This window comes from Anser brachyrhynchus (assembly GCF_964034855.1).
Source record: "Anser brachyrhynchus genome assembly, chromosome: 1".
Classification (NCBI taxonomy): Eukaryota; Metazoa; Chordata; class Aves; order Anseriformes; family Anatidae; genus Anser; species Anser brachyrhynchus.
The window spans coordinates 27,113,353-27,134,805 of record NC_137694.1 but is presented as its reverse complement, the minus strand read 5'-3'; positions in this window follow the sequence as shown (position 1 = coordinate 27,134,805).

Genomic DNA, 21,453 nt, shown 5'->3' with positions numbered 1-21,453 from the left:
CATGGTCATCCATCACGCATTTCATTTCTACAAGGTGCTTGGTATCTGCGGCACCTGAAGACAGGCGGCTTTCCAGTTTGCAGTGGCCTTAGCTCTTAGCAATCAGATAAGACATATCCCACTGAACTCACAAATTCACTTCTGTAAAGTGAATTTTGAGTCGGTACCCCACAAACACTGCAATGTTCAGTGCCCTGTGCGACTCATAAACACAATGACACTAAAGGCTGGTTCCTCCCACGGCCTACCTGAGTGGCATTTTGTACTTAATTCACTCTGAAATATTCTGATGTGCAAAGTCTCAACCAATTAAAACCAGCATTTATATGCACTTGTAATTTCAAAATATCAAGGAAACCACAATTTTTCCAGTTACATTTACTTATTAACAGAAAATGTATATGCTTGGTTTCACCTCAAAATGTTAAAATATTTTAGGGAAAAAGCACATACAAAATAGCAGCTCTTCTGTTGTGTCACAAGCCCAATGCAATTAAATGCTCTGACATTTTTCGTTCTGTTTATTTACACGTAATTTATTTTCCAACACATTTTCAGGATTTCCCTGAAAAGTCAGTAAAACCTTTCCAAGTTTTTCTTGCAGTCTGCTATTAATATCGGGGTCTTCAATATAAAACAGAAAAATGCACAGCAAAATGATGGTCTGAACTTAAATACCAGATTTGTAACACATTCCTCTGATTACGACTCATGATTTTAAGCGATGCAATATATAACGCATTTTGGAAAGAGTCAACAGAATCACAAGCTTCCCATGCTCAGTAACTTTGCTTATGCTGGGTACACTCTGCATGAGATCTTCAGCTGACTTAAGCTGGCAGCAGTCCCCTGACATTCATATTAACAGTAGACATGGCCCATGATGAAAAAGTTACATAAGGGATACCCTATGCGTAAGCCAAGGGATTAAAAAAAAATAGGGAGGGATATCCTCTCCCCACAGAAATGATGCTGTTGATTTCACTCAGAAGTTTGGGTGCATTGCTAACTCAACCTTTGTAAAAAATTTGCCTATATTAAGGAAGGTTTTTAATACATCCAACAATATTAAAGGTTTCTATAAAATATATAAATATATATATAAATGGTACACTGTACAATTGGCTTCCTTCGGTTTTGCATATTGCTTACCTTCTATATATCGTGTTAAATACAGTCATGAAGTGTGGACTGAAATGCCTTATATAACCAAAGGAAGAGAAAAGGTACATTACAATTTTGTTACAGAAGCAGTATGGGTGATCAACTGTAAAATAGCATCAAAATAATTTTAAACCTACAAATTAACCTCTCCCTTCAGAAATTTCATTTCTGGCATTAAGCTATAACATTGTATCTCAGAAAGAGGTAAAAGCTGATAAATGAAATACAAATCCCTTTTTTTTTTATTTTATTTTTCTTATGAAACCGAACATCTATTCCTGAGACATTCCAATTTCCATTACTTTTAACAAATAGGTCATGAACTAAGTATTCCGAGCATCGAAGAAAGACACAGGAAATCTCAGTGTTTTGCCAGATCTGCTAGTAAAAACATTTACAAGAAATCCTGATCTCATAAGCAGCAGGGAGAACTCAGAGAAACTTGATTGATTCAGCTGACACCGGCACAGCTGAGAGCGGTATCTGGCCCCGCAGCAGCATGCTTGGACATTATCAGTCAATTTGCCTTTTAAAACCGCCATCCACCTACTAGAGGTGAAATCACTTCTAATGAGAGCACTGAAAGGTTGTCTCTCTGATTAAGGTCAAGCACGTGCTGCCACTCCACGACCTCCTGAGGGATGGAGAGGAACAAATTTTGCTTCGTGTTTTGCGAGGAGCGACGCTTCTTTGGCTGACGTGACCATCGACCTAGGCGCTCTCCCTCCTGGAGCTGGCAAGCTCCTCATGCCATGCTGTGCCTCGGGGAGGCCGAAGGCCAGGCCAGGGCAGCCCATAGAGGCCCTCCTGGCTGAGAGGCCATCTGGGGCAGCTCGGACAAGCAGGCCATGCTGGGCTTCTGGTTTCTCAGTTAGTTTGTTTGGGGCTAGAGAAAGGGTGAGAGGTGTGTTCAGGTTTCTTTTTCCTCCTTCTGTCACTTCATCCCATCCTCCTTGGGTCTGAAGTTAGCATAAAAGCTGGAGCAGGAGTCTCACGGGACTCAAGAAAAGAACAGAGATCTATTTAGGGATTTAAGCAAATATAGCCAGAAACTGTAGGTCAGACTTGATAGGGTTTTGTTTGTACAACCCATGCTAGAACACTGAAGACGGGTGACTTATTTACTCAATTTTCTTGTTCTTTTCTTTCTTGGTAGGCACTAATGCAGGGTGACTTATTTAACCTTGTTTTCTTATGCTTTTCTTTCATGGTAGTAACTACTTTGCAACAGCCTGGTGCTGTTAGGAGGTTCGTCAGCATCTGCGGGATGTCTTCTCACGTCCATTATGACAATTTAACAGAAAAGTCATCCTTACTTGGGCCTCTGAGGCTCCGTGGGTTTCTACAAATACTGTGTATTAATACTTGCCAGATTTCTAATTACCAAGCACACGTTGAGCCCCTCTCTGGTGTAAATGACAGCTGAATGTCCTCCTTCACAATATAAGAAGTGTCCTTGCCAAAAACTTTAGGGTGCATGACCAAACATGGACGCCTCAGCTGCCACGAGTTCACAGCTCACTGGGGTTGTTGGCATACTTTGTAAGTTTGAAAAAAAAAAAAAAAAGAAAGAAGAAAATAAACACAAAAATACAGTTTGGACTTCAATTAGTGAGGAAAAAAGGACTTCAGACACGGTTGCTATACTCTATCATTTTTGTGGCACAGAAAATAAAAAAAAAATAGACAATTTGAGAAAGACAGCTGAGCTGCAGCCTGGTGGAACTCATAAATATAGATATGGTGCGAAACTTGTGGCAAACACATGCAATAATTTGAAAACATGTATACCCTAGTCAGCAAACGGGACGTAACAAGGAATGAGTCACATCCAACCCAAACATATGCTAGTGGATTTCTTACACGTAGAAGAGGTTACAGCTACAGGATGGACAAACAGCTTCAGAAAGTTAAAAACACTCTAACCATGTAACTTTTGCATTTTGTAGAGAAGTGTAAGTATCTGAATAGCTTCTTCATTCATTGTCAGCTAGTGGAAACATATCTACTGAAATTAGCTTTTCTATCAAATTGCCAGCCTTGCCTATGCACCATACCTGCCACCTGGCCACAACAGTCGTAACAGCCTTAGAAGTATTTCCCTGTAAGGTCAACAGCTCAATAACTGTACAAATGTCCCAGAACAGTACTGCCTGTGTCCTCCGTACATTTCTGAAGCACCAAACACTTCCAGCTGTTGCCAGAACTTAGAACATCGGCTCTGAATCCGATGGGAAGAGGGTAAGGGTTTGTCAGGCCCATGCAGACTCCGGGAGCATTGAATCATTTCGCTGAAATGATGAAAACAAACTCACCTCTTTGACAAGCGTATTTCTGCTTGTTTTTGTGAATATTAAGTTTACCCCAAAATATCCTGGAAATATATTTGTATGGCTGTAACACAAAAAATTATAAAATGTATTTGCTAGGTATCTCGACATTAATTTATAGCAGCAGGGTTTTTCTAAGACCATCAAAAACTTACAAAGTAAATTATTTTAAAATATGCTTAATTCTATGTCATATGTTTAAGAGAGTGAATACCTTCAGAATAAATCTTCCGGCTTCCTTGGATAAATGAATGAAATTGTCTTCTATCAGCTGTTCTGGGCATCTTGAAATAGGTTTTGTGTCTTATCAAAACTGAAGTGGTTTGGAAAGAGTCCAGGAAAGCTCATTTTAGGTTATCCGGCAGAAACTACTGAATTCTCTGCAGTAGTTGAGGGTTCTTTCATTCACCAGAACTGATCTACCAAGTATCTCATCCTCTTTTTTGGCTTTTATCTTCACAATACCAGAAGGCATCACAATATAGAGGTTCCATGTGCAAATATCCACCCGATATTACATACCGCAGACAATCCTGAACAGGAAAATAATGGCTGGATGGTGATGATCAATATAAACAAATCCTTATCTCTGTGCTGAACAAATTGTTATTCACGCGGAACTTTTCCCAAAGTCTCTATAGTACTTACCACCATTGCATTAAAATTTATGTAGTCCTATATTTTGCTACATAAAACGTGGAATGGTGTTAGAATAGTAACTTCATTGCAGGGAAATTGGTGGCCATGAAGGTTAACAGCCCATACAGAAAGCCACTAACAAATGTCCTTCCTTAATGAAATGCTTGGTTTAGATCATATTTTTCATAACGTACTTATGCGCTAGGCTGCCAAACAGATTCATTCATAAAATACAACATACATAAGCATTTTTTTCAGACAGAGTTCAGCCTATCAAGTTCTCATTTCAGTGAAAACTGAAAAAAAAAAAACCTTCCTTTACCAACTGAATGAGAACACAGAAATTTTATCCAACATTCATACATTCAATTGCAATAGAGGAATTAGAGACCACAATGAGATCAAAGGATTTTACTGCTTAAGGTTTCCAATGCTCTTTTCTACAAAAGTTTAATATCACTCCTCTCCACCCCCCGTTACTCAGTTATATTCTACCCCTAACAGCTAGGTCAGGTTTTATGAGCAGCATTTCTGAAAGCTGGAAGAGCTTTCTCTGGAAAGAAGCCATCTGTTTGGAGCGGTCAGTTCCTTCAAGATCTGAAATGCTTCCCAGTGTTTTTTCACTTCCCAGATGTATTGCAAATCCCGGCTACCTAAGCATGAAGTGGTAGACTTATAGAGTCTCCAGGGAACTTCCACTTAGTGCTAAAGCATTGCCAAGAGGTGGCTGTGTCAGCCAGATATAGGGTATCTGAATGAGGTGCACTGCTGCTGTGGTTTATCTGTGTTTTGCAATGCCGGTGTTGTGTTTTCTCATGTACGTGAAAGGTATCCAAAACTTGAGATGCTTATGTTGTGGACTGGGTTTTCTTCAGAAACAGATTGAATACATAGTGCATCTTCTCACAGAGCAAAGCCACGCTAGAGAATACGGGAGATGTCCCTCAGTCTACAATAATTTATATTTCAAGACAAGGGAAAGCTGATAAGAGGCTGTTTAAAGAGGCAAATCCATCCTACCGCTGTGATCAGCTGGGATAACATCAGTATATTGTCCAACATGAAGGTATTATCCAGTAACAAGGACAATGGCATACAGCTCAAAAATCAATCACTCTGAGAAAGGCTCGTTAAGGAAATTAACACCAAATTTATCCACGATTATGAAACACTGTACAATTGGGAGAATTCCCTAATAGAAATGTCATCATAAAGGCCTCCTTGTTTCCTTTTTTGATGCTTCTAATCAAATACTCCTTTGCTTAAACAGCTAATCATAATTTTCTCCTGCTACAATAATGACTAACGCCAAGACCCGAGGAGGAAAGCTGACCAGAAAATGAGCAGAAAGAATCAGTTTTGGAGATATGAGCTTTCCTTTGTAAGGAAATTATTATTTATACTAAGTATAATAAATAATACTACCAAGCCTGGGGAGATATTTCTCTTCATTAATACATTTCAAAGGACTCCAACAGAAATATAAGGCTGGAGAAAATGTCAGGAAATCATTTGGTCTATCCCACACCACCAAGACATGATGAACACACCTAACCTGCCTTGCCAAATGTTTGTCTAACAGGTTTTCTTTAAATAACAAAATAAAAAACTGCCCAAGCTACAAGGACTTCAAGGCTTCATTATGTGTTCACTATTGCTAAAGTCCTCCTTGGACAGCTTTTCCAGATTTTCCTTGGTGCCAAGACCCACGCCCCTTTTGTTTGCCCCAACTCTGTCTGCACAGCAAAAAAATAACTGCCATTTTACTTACAGAAAACTTTTAACCTTTCAAGAATTCCCTTCTTAGTCTTCTCTAGGCTAAAAGATTTTCTTCAACTTTTACTCATATAACGTATTTTCTAAACACGTTAACTTTCTTCTTGTTGGATCTTCCCAGTTTGTCCACATTTCTTAAGAGTGGTGCCAGGGATGAACTCGGTACTCTCAAAACTACTTACTGCTTTATAGAGTGATCAGGCCAGCAGCTCTGTTGCTCATGGCTAAAGGAAACGAGCAGTGAGATAATCCAAGTTGTCTTGACAATCAAGGCACTACAGCACTTGGCTTGCTTGGAGGTTTTGTCCACAAACGCAAGCAGATTGAGAACTGTGGCACTAGGTGCTAGCACGGCAAATTTATAACTTGTTTGAGGATCTTTCAGGATATACAAGATAGATGGGTCAGTAATCCTCTGAGTCCTTTATTTTTCATTTTTTAAAGTATATATCTTATGTTTGTCTCGGAACAACGTCCTTTCCCCAGCTAATTCCTTTGTGCTTACCTTAGGTGAACCGTGGCAGGCAGGAAAGCTGCCTCACCGGGAGGACAGCTTTCTCCAAAGAGAGTGACGGCAAAGCCAGGGGCAGGAGCTCATGTAGCTGGAGCCCCAGTCCTTCAGCCCATTATCCTGCATTATCCAAAGGAACTCACTTAAAGGAATTACAACTCTCCATGTTTTTGAGTGCATATGTATTCTGTTGTTTCACATGTGCTGTGTCTCTTTTAATTATCTTTGAATAACTTGCATAATTCAACCAGCCGGTTCCAGGGAACTAGAGATCTCTGGCTTGCAAAAAGAGGGCTGTAAATCAACGAATTTCTTGAGCACTCATTTGTGAGATGTGTCAGACAGAGCCCAGGCCAAGGGCAGGGAGCACAGGAAAGCTAGGAATACAAAGGAGATGCTGTCTGCAGTGTAGCAGGAAGTTATATTTAGAAAGGTGGAAACATCAGCCTTTGGTAGGAGGTGTGCTAGGCTCAATGTTTGAAATATTATTTACACACTACATCCAGTTTCCCTCATGTCACACCTGACATGGGAAGATGTCCCTTGGCCCCAGAAGAAGACTTTTTCAGACAAGTGCTCCCTGAGGCCACTCTCGCTACTGGAGAGATCAGCTGTGACAGGACCCAGTGGGTGAGGGATGCAGAAGTATCCCCCCAAAATGGTGAAATATTTCTTCTGTAGTGCTTGCAGACTGATAAGGAGCCATACTGCAGTGAATACTCATGCACGCACTCATTGAACATCAGCTCCCTCTACTGTAAATACACTGCTACACGCTGCTGTCCCACCCCACCGCCTCCCAAAACAGCCAATTTTGGCAAGTGCACATTGCAACCCTACTCCGAAGCACTGTGATTAAGGGCATGGAAAAAATGCTTCCTGCAGAACAGGCAGGCAGAAAGACAGCATGGATTTTTCTTTTCAGTTCTTGTGGTTGTAATAATTGGGTTTTCAATCTTTCTGTATGCTGCAAATATCCATCTCTAGTTTGTCTCAAAACTAGAATAAATTTCATGATCTTTATCTAATATTTTGCAAACAAATGTAGATTACAGTCTACAGAACGGTCTGCTGCAATAGCTGCAGTCTTGCCTCTAACAGCCACAAGAGTCATCTGTTATAAAAAAATGTAATAGTTGGATCTTAAACTCTGCTGATCATTATCCGACTTATGATGTTTTGTCTTCCTGAAAAGGTTAAAAATCTGACAAGTCTCAATAGCTGATGGCCATACCCATCTATACCAAGAGCTATTCTTGGCTCCAGCAGAAATTAGAGACGTTTGCAGCTCAGCTCAGTAACACAGTCCCATTAACTGGTCAGTTTTACTCAAAAGTATGACTCAAAAGGAGAGAAATTGTTGTTCAGACTGAATTCAATTAACAGTTTGAGCCCAGAAGTATGAAAGGTTGGATTTTTTTCAGAGAAAGTGAAATATTTTTGTTTTGAAATTGACCTTATATTTTAATGTTAGACTAAACAAAAGTTTAATTTCAGATTAAACCGGTGCTCGTGGTTTTACTTGGCATGAGATCCAATTAAATGATCAAAGTCTCAGAAGTCGGCCAAGAGATCAAGGAAGATGAGGAGAGCAGAGAGGCCCTGAGACTTGCCCGAGAATGGATAGCCAGAGCCTCTAGTGAAATTTTAATGTAATGGAAAACACAGACACTAGATCAGAAAGAATCCAGACAACCGGAGAAGTGATCAATAACCTATCCATGAAAATGGCCCATTTATTGATTGTTAAAAAATAAGGAGCAGGAAGAAGATATTAAAGTAATATGACAGGAGATGGAGAGCCGAGTGTTGAGACTCTAATTTGTTTGAATGTTGAAGAACAGAGGCAAGGAAGAAGATGAAAGAGCGAGAAGGGATGAAAATATGATCAAGACAGGTCAGCTCACAGACAAGGAAGCATCAAGGGGATGGCTGAAAGCACTGGCAGTAGGGGCAGCAAATATCTCAAAGTATGGACTGTGAGGGGTGGCCAGACCACGGGGAAGGGGAAGGGGAAGGGGAAGGGGAAGGGGAAGGGGAAGGGGAAGGGGAAGGGGAAGGGGAAGGGGAAGGGGAAGGGGAAGGGGAAGGGGAAGGGGAAGGGGAAGGGGAAGGGGAAGGGGAAGGGGAAGGGGAAGGGGAAGGGGAAGGGGAAGGGAGGACAGGACACCAGCCTGGCAGTGCGACCCACGTACATGGCCTAGAGAGATTGGAGAATGCCCCGGCTTCTTGCAGGATCCTGTACCCTGTTGTACGGAGGGTCACAATCTCATCCTTAGCCGTGGGCCCTCTAGAGTCCCGGAAGGCAGATAACAAGAGAAAAGAGATGAAAAGCAGAAAGTGAGTTTGATCAGTTTAGTGTTAACTTTGTGCCATGCCTTTGATAGGAACAGAATAGTCAAAGCAAATAAAGCTGCTTTGAAATAGGAATTGGCAGGACAAACTATAGCGAGTACATGAGAGGAACTGTATCAGAATTATGCCACAACTCATTAATCTGTATCACAGTAATAATGTTACTTTAAAGTTAGCACCAGAGTTTCAAAGCAGAAGGTCTTCTGGATCTCTAGCAACTCACTGCGAACCCTTTGCAGCTAATCAGTATCATTGCTTCAAAAGAAATTAAACTGTCTCCACCCAGCAACTCTACTGGCATTTGATCTACAATTGGCTTGAAGTTAAAAATTAATTACCCTTACAACATATTGATTACATGACTATAAACATAAAAGCAGCAGCCCAGAACAATGTACACTGACCCTCTGTTGGAACAGCATGTTTGTTTTCAAAAGGAAGCTAATTAAGACAAGTTCCCCAGAAGAAGGCGGCTGTGGTAAAACTCAAACCAACAGTGCCATCTAGTGCATCGCTCGGCTCATGAAGATCATTCCTTATTTCGCACAGATCATTTCTTATTTCGTGTTTCCCGATGCTAACTAAAAAGGGCTGATAAATCACTATCGTGCTCGGTATGCCTGAAGTCCCAAGGCTTGCCACTAGAGAATACACGGCTTCCAGAAGAAGGAAGTCTAACATCATATTTACATTTTGGTAATTAATAAAACTATAAAGCTAAATCTATTTGATTAGTACTGTTGCTGCGAATTAACTGAAATCAATAAAAGTTTTACATTGGCAATAGCTCTCAGGCTTCTAGGCTGCTGTGCTTCAAAGTAAGTTTGCTGGAACGTGTCTGTGTTGTCTTTAGATGGTATCTCTGTAATACACTCTGAAATAGATTGGATAAGAATCTCTGGATATCCTTCATGATCTTTTATTAGACGTGTATGTGTACATACCAATGAGCAAAGACTGAAAGCAGAAAAAGCACCATTTTATTTTCTGCAGTGTAGCGTCCGTTTAGGATCTGCTAAATATACCCCTTGCTAATGGATACTAATTGTTTTATATCAGAAAAATGTAAGGCACTAACTCTTTGGTTTTTGTCCGTGTGTCACTGACAAAGTGTGGAGGACTTCCTTCTAAATCCATTTACCTAGATCAGAGCCCCCGAGAGGAGTCCTCGCAGAAGTAACAATTTCAGGGCACTGCTCTCAAATTTTGTTGTCGCCCGATTTTACGCTTCGTTTAAGACACACCATTTCTCTGGCTGATTCAATGTCTCCTATTATTAGAAACTGCTCCCTTTCAGGAACACTGAACCCTGGCTTGGCTTCCTTTTCCCAAAACTCTGCGGAGACCTCTCAGTGCATCTGGCATTGTACTTGGCACTCTGCACTCCCTTAATGTACGCCCATTGTCAGCTCCTACACGGATCACCTTATACTACAAAAGAGAGCCTAAAATAAAGACCGTATATCCTGCAGCAGGAAAAGAAAGATTATGATCTCCGTGCCAATTGCCTCAGCCTCCTTTCTACCCTGAGGAGTTGTATTTCACTGTGGGTTTTTTGCACCCCTAGCCTGGTGTCACTAAGCCCTAATCCATACCAACCAGCGTCAGGCACGTCTCGGATGACACTGGGCGCACAGATGTCGGCTGCACCGACGTCAGGCAGGCATCCCTGAGATTTTGCAGTTTACTCAGGACTGAAATTCCTCTCTGTCTTCCTCATCAGTTCCTCCCCTGACATTAGGGGAACCGCTCCACCCACACCCAGTGAAGCAGCTTCACTATTTGTTTTGGTTTTCCTTTTGTTTTGCTTTGCTCGGCTAACAGAAATTCCCATACATGTTAACATTAAAACAAAACCCTCTGGGGCTGCCACAGAGCTAGCCCATTTTACCCTCTCCGCTGCACCTGGAGCCAAGGGCAGGCAGCAGCAGCCCCATTGCAGGGCTGGCCACCAGCAGGGGACCCTACCAGGCTCTCCAGCGCACGCACTGCAAATTCCCAGCCTTGCCAAGTTAAGAGGGCTGGAACAGATTTTTATGGCTTGACAGAGGATTTGCTAACAGCCCGTTTGAAAAATCCTCCCCTGGAATGCAGCCCACAATCAAAGGCAAGCTGTATTGCCCCAAAACTGTAAGGGCCAACATGCTCAAAGGAAAGAAAATGGCATCAGATCTGTTGCCCTCTCCTCCCCACCTTCCCACCTTCCCATTCCTTTCCTCGTTCTTTTCTTTCTTTCCTGGCTGGCAGGAAAGCACACGAGGCAGGGAACAATGGTGGCAGCAGCAATCTAATGCGACTCAGAGCAAAGAAAGAAAAGGTTGTGACTAAAAGGAACATAAGGCCAAGAAATAAATAAGCAGCGATGCAGAGCTAAAAGCTGCCAGAAATGAACAAATATAGGTCCAACCATCAAGAGCGACACAAGGGATTGGCCAAAAACCAGCATCCATCACTGTGCAAGGACACATGGTGAAGCTGGACTCAGCTACGGCAGGTCTGCAAATACATCCAGCTAGGTTCAGAAATAGCTTTTCATGTCACCATGTCAGCAAGCCGCCCATGGAACAGCAGTCCATCCATGTCTCACCCCCTCCAGCTATTATCATTCCTTCTGTGTTTTTCATAGGTTATGAAAGTCTCACATCCTGCCACCAACCCGTCCACATTAAATTTTCAAGAAGGCTCTTTGTCTTCTGCTGTGTTGCACTTTCAACATCTGTAGAGGCTCCTTGCTGTTCTCTTTTTTCTCTAAAAATGACTTTTGATGTGAGGGCCACAAAAATTTGAAAAAGAATAGTCAGAATAGAGACTCCTCTCCATCATGCTAGATGATGTTACCTTAAACCTTTAGACATCCCACCTCTGTTTGTACCTCTTTGTCATCTCATCCTAGTGATCACAACAGGGATAAGACTTTTTTTTTTTTCTTGCTGTATATCCTGATCCAACATGAGAGACTAAAAACAGAAGTTCAAAATCTTCTGCTGAGGAAGGAAGTAAAGCTCTGTATTTGCACTAACTTTCCACAGATTGAAAGAGCCTAAGCTTACCATCTGGAGAGAAAGTATATGAGGCTTTCTTTCAGACTAATGATCTGTACCAGTCAGGGATATCATTATAACTGCAGCAACAGGAGTTAAAGCAGGCACAGAAATAGTAAGTGCGATCTCTGAAAATTAGAGAACTGGTTAACACACATGTGGAATACAAGTTTGTTCCCTTTCCAGAATCAAATGTATTTTCTTTGGTTCAAAATAGTTCATCTAGATACCGAAATTCCTTAGTGAGTTACTAATTACTACCAAAATACAGTTCTGGTTTTATTATTTTCCATTCCCAATTAGTTCACATAAAATGCTTGTTACAGGGCCAGAAAGAGGAAAATGGCAGCATTTTTTTTTTCTCAGAGTAAGCATAATGTTTTACTCCTCTATGTATTTACGGAACAGGAAGAAATGAAAACAGTGTAATCTGATTTTTAATCTTTGTGTTACTTTTGTTTTGAGTTGTCCTCCTTAACCAAAAGATTATGTCCAGGGGGGCGTTACAGTGGGATGCATTTCCTCTGGTTTTGCATTAGGCTTCTGTCAGTCATCTTTCATCCATGTTTAGATGCAGGGAGAATGGGATTAACTATCCCTATGTCTCAAGTTATTGCAACAAAAACAAACAAACAAACATATTTTTTCTCTTTTTTACAAACTTCTCAGGAATAGACAGAATTATTAACTTAACAAATTCTTTTTGCCATAGACATACTCAATAGTGGAAATCCTCTGGGGGAGTTTTCTTCTGTGTAATCTGTTGAATAAAGAGCTGTCAATATGTAGCCTAGGAAGCCACTCACAGCGGACTACAAAACAAGTATGAAATACAAGGACGGATAATTCCCACATTCAGCTTTGTTATGCTTGTGATATTAATTTTGCTCTTTGCAGTAGACCTGTGTACCATTAGACATCTCAATTCAGTGTAAAATTGAGGCCTCAAAATAAGAAAATGTTTTTTGAGGTCAAACAAGATGAATGTTAACTTGAGATAATGTACAGACGTAAAACTTGCATTCCCATCTGCACACACACTGCCCCTTTGTCTGTAACCTCCTCCCTTGATTTCTGATCATTTCATCTTGCCCCAAATAGCCCATGGCCACCATCAACTTCAGAATGCAAGTGGGTGAAATCCTGGCTCTTTGTGGTCAGACAGAGACCTCCTAATTTCCAGAGCACCAGAAAACCGAGAACAATGCCATTATTATAGCCATGTATAAGAGTACTTTGGGTAAAGGAGAATGGTAAGATAACATCCTCAGAGTTGCTTTTACTCACGAGGTGGTTTCATGGCATCCCTGTGTACAGATAAGAGATGACAGATGTCCCAAGTAAGCAAATCTTGTGTTCTAAGGACACGGGTGAGTCCTGTGGAGAAGCGTTTACATGACCACTATAGGCAACTTACACCACCATCTGCCTCTGTCTTCCAAAAAACTATGCTGAGAAAGAAAAATACATTAATAAAGTAATGTGGTTTTGTCAATACAAAACACAGCAATAGCTTTTAAGGAGTCTTCTGGTTTTTAACTGACAAGACACTGAGAAGAGTCATTTACGTTAGCAGACAGTGGTTCTACTCTAACAGTATCAGAGAGCAAACCGTTCTTGTGGTAGGTGCATCTCATTTACAAAATACATTTTTGTATCAAGTTCTTATATTAAATGTATTCTTTACCAGATGAGATGAAATCTATGTCTTTATTTGATGGTCTGCCTTTCCATAGTGTATGTACTTTGACAGAAAGTGAGCAGATGCCTGGTGCTAGGAGCTATATAAAACATGAGAGATGGAAATTTTTTCTTTTTTCTTTTTTCCAAAATTTGTTTTCCTGCAAGACTGAATGTTACAGACTTTGACGAACCTCAGATCCCATTTATTGGGAAGTTCATACTGAAACAAAGAAAAGAAAGCTGATCTGAGCTGCTGGGATTTGTAACCTGACAGACCTTCTTTATTGGGATCTCTGTGCCTTTCGTGGGATCCTTATTGCAACCTACTGCAATCCCGGTTCACATCAGACCTATTCTCACTATCAGAAGAAATACCTGATTTTTAAATAGAATAGAAATAGGCCATTTACATTTCACAAGTCCACTCAGTCGGTAACATGCAGTAGTGTGTGAAGTGTGGAAGAGCCAGCTGGGCAGCAGACACTCATCTGAAGCTACTCTGAACTGGACTGCATGTTGGCTGCATTTTCTGCTAGCAGTTCATTCAGCCATTAGTCACCTGGAGAGACGAGGGTGTTACAGCCTTCTTCTGCTCACCCAGTGTCAGTGCAGGCCTCGTCCTATTTACACACACACTGACTATCTAAAGCAGCTTCTGGAACACAGCAAACACTAAAAGAACAAAAACATGAGTTTCAAAATATTAACACTGTTATATCCTGAGTCAGAAATATTCTTGTCCAACTAAGAAGTTACTAACCCTGAAACGAAAGGGTTATCTTTTCTAATAATGACTTTGTCTCTGCAATTGAGGGTGTCCTGTAAAGACACCCTTTGTCACCAATGATTGAATAATGCCTCTTATTGGAAGCATAATGGCATCTCAAAATGAGTGAATCAGAATCACAAGTTACTTCTGATATTGCAAACCCTGTTTTAAAAGCAGATGACTGAAGTTTCATTCCCACATCAATTTTTGGACACTGTCCTGACTTCCAGAAGTATTTACCATCCAGAACTTTTACTGAGGTCAGAAGCAAGTATACTCAAGTACTAATTTCAGGAATCATCCAGGGGCCAAACTACCAAAAATACAATTACATTTCTTTACTTAAAAATCCTACCACCTCTTTATACTGTTTCTTCTCATATGTGACATAAAATCAAAAATAAAGGCCCCATGCCATTGTGCAGCATGAAGTAACATTGCTCCTGAGCCATTTTTCTCTAGATAGGCACAGAAACTCTCAGCCCTTCAGTCACATCTGCTTGTATGGTTTATCTTTACTGAGATTTTATCTTCATAAGAAATTCACTTCCATAGAGAGCAAAAGAAAAAGGAATTTGGACTCCTCCAGTGAATCTCAACTTCATTACACAAATCAGCACATTTGCCATTTCCTGTTGAAAAATAAAATCACCAAACAATGTCCCCTTATAAATAAATCCATCTAGAAAACTATACTTTCCTTTTTCAGAAGGGAATAATTAAAAATATAAACAGGAACCAGGCTCAGTGAGAGGGAAGGAAAAGAATTTGTGTGCTTTCTCATGGAGCTCTTCAAAAACTCTTGGCTACCCTAGTCCTATAAGAAGTCAATGGCTGGGGAGAGCAATGCTCCAGCTCCGTTGCTTTCCTCACCTTTATTTGCTTTGTCCTAGCACCATTGCTGCTTTCTGCTGGTCCTCTCTTCTCTTCCCAGCCTTCCTGGTACAGAGCAAAGGCAAACAAATGTTGTACACCAAAGAAGAGTTAGACTGATTCAGGATTGAGAAGCGTCAGAGATATCTTTATGTGCACAATTACTTTAAAGGTCCTCTTCATCCATTACGGGATGCAGAAACCCTTATACTTTGATGATTCTCCCACCTCCTAATCCCGCCCCCCCATCCTTGGCCTTTGCTAATCCTAATACTGATTTGCCTCTGTATTTTCCATAGCTACTGGTACAGTATTCCTGATGTCCGAGTAGGAGTTACACTAGAGACAGTACAGAAATACAGCTCCCTTGGTATAAAGTCCTCCATGGAAAAGTATGGGATTTACCTGCCAGAGTATGAACTCCCCGAGGAGCACAAAGCAATGTTGAATTCAAGTGTCGTCCTTTCTCCCTTCCATTAGCCTTGTAACTTCAGCTGTCCGCTGTGTTTTTCCCTCAACCCACGTCCCCCTTCCTTGGTCCATCACCTTCCTGCCCTTTGATCTTTTAACACTGAAAGGGGATTTGGCTGTCATAACACAGGGATCTGATATTTAGACAGCTGGGGCTGAACTAGCCACGTCATTACAGCCAATAATCTTATCCTAAAACAGACATCTTAACTAGGTCAGATGAAACTCACCCTTGGAGTGCTTATTTCTCCCCGTTGATGTAATGGGAGCCCAGGGTCAACAGCTCAGACTCACACGTTTACAAGTTAAGCACTGAAAATACTCTCCAAATAATCCCATTTTAAAAGCTCTCATATTCACAGACTTTATATCTGGCCCCAGTTTTTCCTGGTCCATTCATACCCGTTCCAACCTCAGGAATTTCCCTGTTGCTTTTCCTTCACTCCCTTCTGCGCTCCGTCCTCGCTGAATTGAGTTCATTGTGCTCCAGCTGTGCTCTCTCTTCTTCGGCTCGTTCATGGAGCCACTTCCATTCTCCCTGGAGTTTCAGTTGCTGAGCAGGAAAACCTGCAAAATGGTTAATGGAATCATGCCCTACAACATCACAGGGGATTGCTTCTGGATATTCCCTACTACCATCTATTGCAACACAGGCCATTGGCTCTTTAATTCCTCACTGAACTGTAGAATATATCTTTTAGACAAACATTCAATCTCTACTTTAAAATTGGTAGTGCCAGGGCTGCTGTCCTGGTTAAATTGTCCCAATAAACAACTGCTCTGACAACTAAAACCTATGTTTATTTGTAGTCTGAATCTGCCCTGTTTTAACTTTTGGTCACGTAATACTCTCCTGTACTAAGACTTCCTTCTGATCTCATAAAACTCACAAATACCCACACTTTTTTTGCTGATAAACTAACCAGATTGAATTGCTCACGTTTTCCAGTCCCTGATTATTCTTTGAACCTTTTGCATTTTGTCAATGTTCTTCTCAAAACCCTCTAACTGTACATATAACTGTGCACATAACTGTACACAGCTAATTTATGTATCTTTGAAAAACAGGCTGTAAAACACACATGATAACATTCTTCTTTCCAAAGCTCCATCAAAGCACATGGCTATGATATAATTTATTTAAAAACATTTAACACTGTAGCACAGACTGATGTTTAAGTTAGCAAGCTTTTCCACAGACACTGCAAACAATGCTAGAAAGAAAGAAAGAAAGAAAGAAAGAAAGAAAGAAAGAAAGGAAGAAAGAAAGAAAGAAAGAAAGAAAGAAAGAAAGAAAGAAAGAAAGATGCTAATTTTTCCTGAAAACTTTGGTGCTGTAATTTTAACTGCTCAAATTGATTGGTACAGGCAGACCACCAAGCACCACTAACTTTAAGAATACTTTTAGAACGCCATTTTACTTCACTGTAGTTCCTTATATTGCATCGTAATTAAATAAATTAGCATTGAGAGAAGATATTCTGTAATGAAATTTTTTTTATAAGCAGCCAATAATCTTCTGTGCTCAACAGTGCTCCTCCATTTCTACTCTTCAGCGGGAAATCAGGATTCTTGTCATCAGAGAATTTTGGATGTGCTTTTTGCAAGTCTGACACCTTTATCAAACAACACACTCGAACAGTCAAAGGGCAGGTGAAGAATAAAAGTGGGCAAGTAGAGACAAGACTTTAAAAGCTAACACTGTAGCTTTTAACATACTAAAATAGCAAAGATAACAAACATGTTAGGAGAAACCTACAGACACATACCCCATATGTGAAGATTACAGGCTTCAGAATCAGATCATGAAATATTTTGGCACCTCTGAAAATCTGTACATAATTTGGATTATATAAATATTTCTCCTTCCAAAAGATAGCTTGGGACTGTCTAGAACCAAAAGTAGATATTTTAGCGTGCAGCACTTCATCCTTATCATCTTTTTGTTGCCTTCAGCTCTTTGCAGATGCTGCTGCCACTATTGCCTGCTGAGCCTGCCTTCAAAGACCTGCAGCCTCCTTATCTCCACTGAAGCAGAAGCAGCAGCTAACAAAGACATAACTATATATCCTTCCTTTGGTTACTTTCCTTCTAAACGCTCAACATCTGCTCTTTTTCACCCTACCTTTGCGCACTCCTATTCCTGAATATAAATTCTGTATCACAGATACATAAGCCCACTCTGACTGAGTGTCTCTGCTTCTACACGCCTCAATTTATGGGATAACTAAGTCTTGTTGCAACCAGGGAAGAAAACTACTGACCTCTAAGCTAAGAAACAACATGGGTATCTAATTTCTAAAACATGGACACATGTCAAAAGAAAGGAAAATGCAAGACTGTGAATTTGAATTGCATAAGGCAAGATATACAGCTGACTATTCCTGGAGGGGCGGGGTGGAGAAAGAAGCCGAGAAAGCTCCCAAGAATAGAAGCAGAGTAGGAAGTCACAGAAGAAGCGTGGATGAGATCTGAATGCAATGGTAATATCAGCCCCTAAAACTGACCAAAAAAATCCGCTCTAAAGATTAAGTCTGTCATCCAAATAATTATGACATGCATAGTCATTAGCATAGAATATGATGCAAAATTAAATGAGCCGTAGTATAAATATTATGGTTGTGAAACAAGAGTGTTTTGACAATCTTGAAAACATCATAGAAAGAGGGAAGACCGTGAACTTCCTGAGCAAAGAAACCAAAGGACAGTAAATTCTCGGGTATCAACAGAAAAGGGAGAGCCACAGAAGGCGAAGTGCTACTGAGCCATTCACTGCAATGCCTGTTGTGGCCTAAAAGGCTGTGTTGTCTAAGAAGGAAGCTCAGCCTAAAGTTTGCTCTAAAGTTGCTCTTGGTAACAGCTTTCTTCCCGTCATAGCTTTCTTCCCTTCACTGTTGTAAAGACTTAATATTTGCCTTTTCTAGACAAAACCTATTTGCTTTTGCTGTTAAGGTTCTGTAAGGTACAGAGAGTGAATTGGGAAGTCTGCAAACACCAAACACCCCTCAAAATACGGACAGAAACTGGCAGGCAGTTCCCAGGGCCCTGATATCTGATATGTATTTGGCAACTTCAGGGATCGGAGTAAGCCTCCCGCCACCCCACGGGAATGTGAGGATTTATATCAAGAGGCATCAGGATGAAGGGAGCTGCTTCCCATGGAAGGGTGTGGGCAGCAGGGACACAGCCCTCCACCCCGGCCTGGTCCCGCTCCTGGCAGCGCCATGGAGCAGGCCTTGGAGCGAGGCCGAGTCCACCGTGACCAGGAAACATTCTCCAGATTAAACAGGTAGGCACTGAGCACACTTCTTCAGGATTGCTCTAGCACAGAAACTGTCTCAAGCCATTTTGATGGCCCAGCAGAGAGACCCCGCAGGAAGGATTGCCGTGCTCTTCTTCCTCCCGTTCCAAGCAAGGGCCGGGGGCCCTACAGAGTCAGCACCAAACGAAATGACAGAAGCAGTACAGCAAATTAGCCAGGTACTTGATTGGTAGCTCTGTCGTATCTGATTAGACGAAGTAGAACTCAACACCTGCATTTAATTTTCTATTATTTTATTTTAGATTAATTTGTCTTTCTCTTTTGCATTAGTGAAACACACTGCTCATCAGACAGAGCTGGTAGCCCGCAGTGAGCTTCATGTAGTGGACCAAACATTTCCTACAACATGGGGTAGCTAGTTAGCACTAGGATGTTTTATTGGTCCGTATGTAACTGAAATGCAAATTAACCCTTGATCAATGTGTAGAGACACTGGCACAGCAGAAAGCTAATGTTCATGAACTTCATAGCATAAGAAGAGCTACTGGTTGAATTGGCTTTGCTGAATTTCGAACAGTAGGTAAAGAGGTACGACTTCAGATAAGATGCAGATAAATTGCAAACTAATGCAGGTATCACTGCTTTATACTGCAGTCACTCACTGAGGAGACATTTCCTAAACCACTTCTTAATCTTGGCATCCTTAAGCCTACCATCCTGACATTTGTTCTGCATCTTCAGATTTATTTTTAGTTCTCCTTTAAATTCCCTCTGAAATGTCCATATTCTTCCTGAAAAGACACACAACCATTCCAAAACACTGAGTCATAAGGCAAGAGCAGTACTTATTTCCACTTCATTCTGATTATTCATTTCCCATTAAGTCCTAAGGTCACAGTAAAACACCTGCTATGGTTGTATGCAGAAGGCTCCCACTAATATCTATGATGACTACATAGTCCTTCTCTGAATCATTCATTTCATCATGGCAAATTTCAGCAATTTCAATAAAAACCTTGTGTAAACATGGTAAAACCAAAGCTAGATATAGCATCTAATGAGAAAATTGTTCATGTTTATCTGCCAAGATCTACTTTCTCTTTTTACATTTTAAATAAAGCAATTTCCTTGGCAATATCCAAGTAGTTGGCAAATCCCAAGGTTTGTTAAAAATCAACGCAGACTTTCTCAGCTGGTTACTCTTAAGACTCCTGGGTGGAAATTACGAATTCCAGTTGCGTGAAGCTAAATGTTGTGCAATGTTTTCCCCTGCTACAGACCATTAACTTTAGTTATTTACTCCAAATAACATACATGAGATTCTCCCAAACAAAACTACCTTGAGACATACCTTTCCTGCTCTACATTTCACTGCTTTGCCGCTAGCAATGGCCTAATCAAATACAAGGTTTGTTTGTCCTTTATTTTGTTCCTGACATGAATAAAATGTTGTCCATTATCTTTGTTGTCAATGGCTACAGGTATTTTTAAATCTCTCTTCCAATTTCCCAAATCAGCCAAGTTGTCCAACTTGTACATTCATCATATTGACTTTTTCATTTTCATTCTTCGTTTATATACTGATTTTCAGTGGCATTGTAATTTTCCAGTATCCATTTGACCTGCAACAACTTCTTCTCCAGTATCACCTTCTTTCATTTCTATGCAACAGTACTGTTAGGACATCTAGAATTATAGCCTTATCAAATTCTACACATATTGGGAATATTTTGCTATACCACATATGGCAGCATAAATCATTGTGTATGGCTTCTCATGCAAGAACGACAGATGTGGATGAACCTTAGAGCGTAACAAGATCCTTTGGCTAGAAGCTGACTACACTCATACCACTAATCGTGATCGACTTATATTTATCTGTGAATTTTCCAGTCAATGATCAGCTTTTACTTGTCCATCATAGCTTGGGTGAAATACACTGTGGTTGACATTAAGAAGCCACATTTAAAGATTTTATCAAAGAGTTATCACTGGATGTATAATCCTTCCACCATACCTCCTTCATTTTGAAGTAATGTTAGAAGCTTTACTCTTCCCATACATTAGGAATAGACCTTTAAGAAGTTCACCTTATTCTCTTAACAAGATTGAGTGGTCCATGGTAGATCATATTTCATTTAATGAGTAACAACTTTATATTATAAATAATCATCTTATTCTTCCAGAACTCCAACTTTGTAACAGCTAATGCTCACTCTGGCATAACATACTCACCCTTTTACCTTTTCAGTTCTGAGGAACAAGGTCTAACCATCAATTCCAACATCCTAGTCACAAGACTAACTGACTAACGTAGCAGTAGTAATCATGTCATTTTTCTCAAGCTCCAAATTGTCTTACTTATTTTGGTTTTCTACCATAACTACACAGTAAACTGGAAGATGTACCCCTTACAAATAATGTAATGCTTGGATTTATCTCATAGTGCTTCAGGGTTGTCATTTTTTAGAATGTGGTATGAGGACATTCAGGTTATTACTTCAAGTGCTCTTGCTGTCAGGGCAGGAAATTACCCTGATACATCACCCAGGAAATTGGCATCCCTATTAATAAGATGG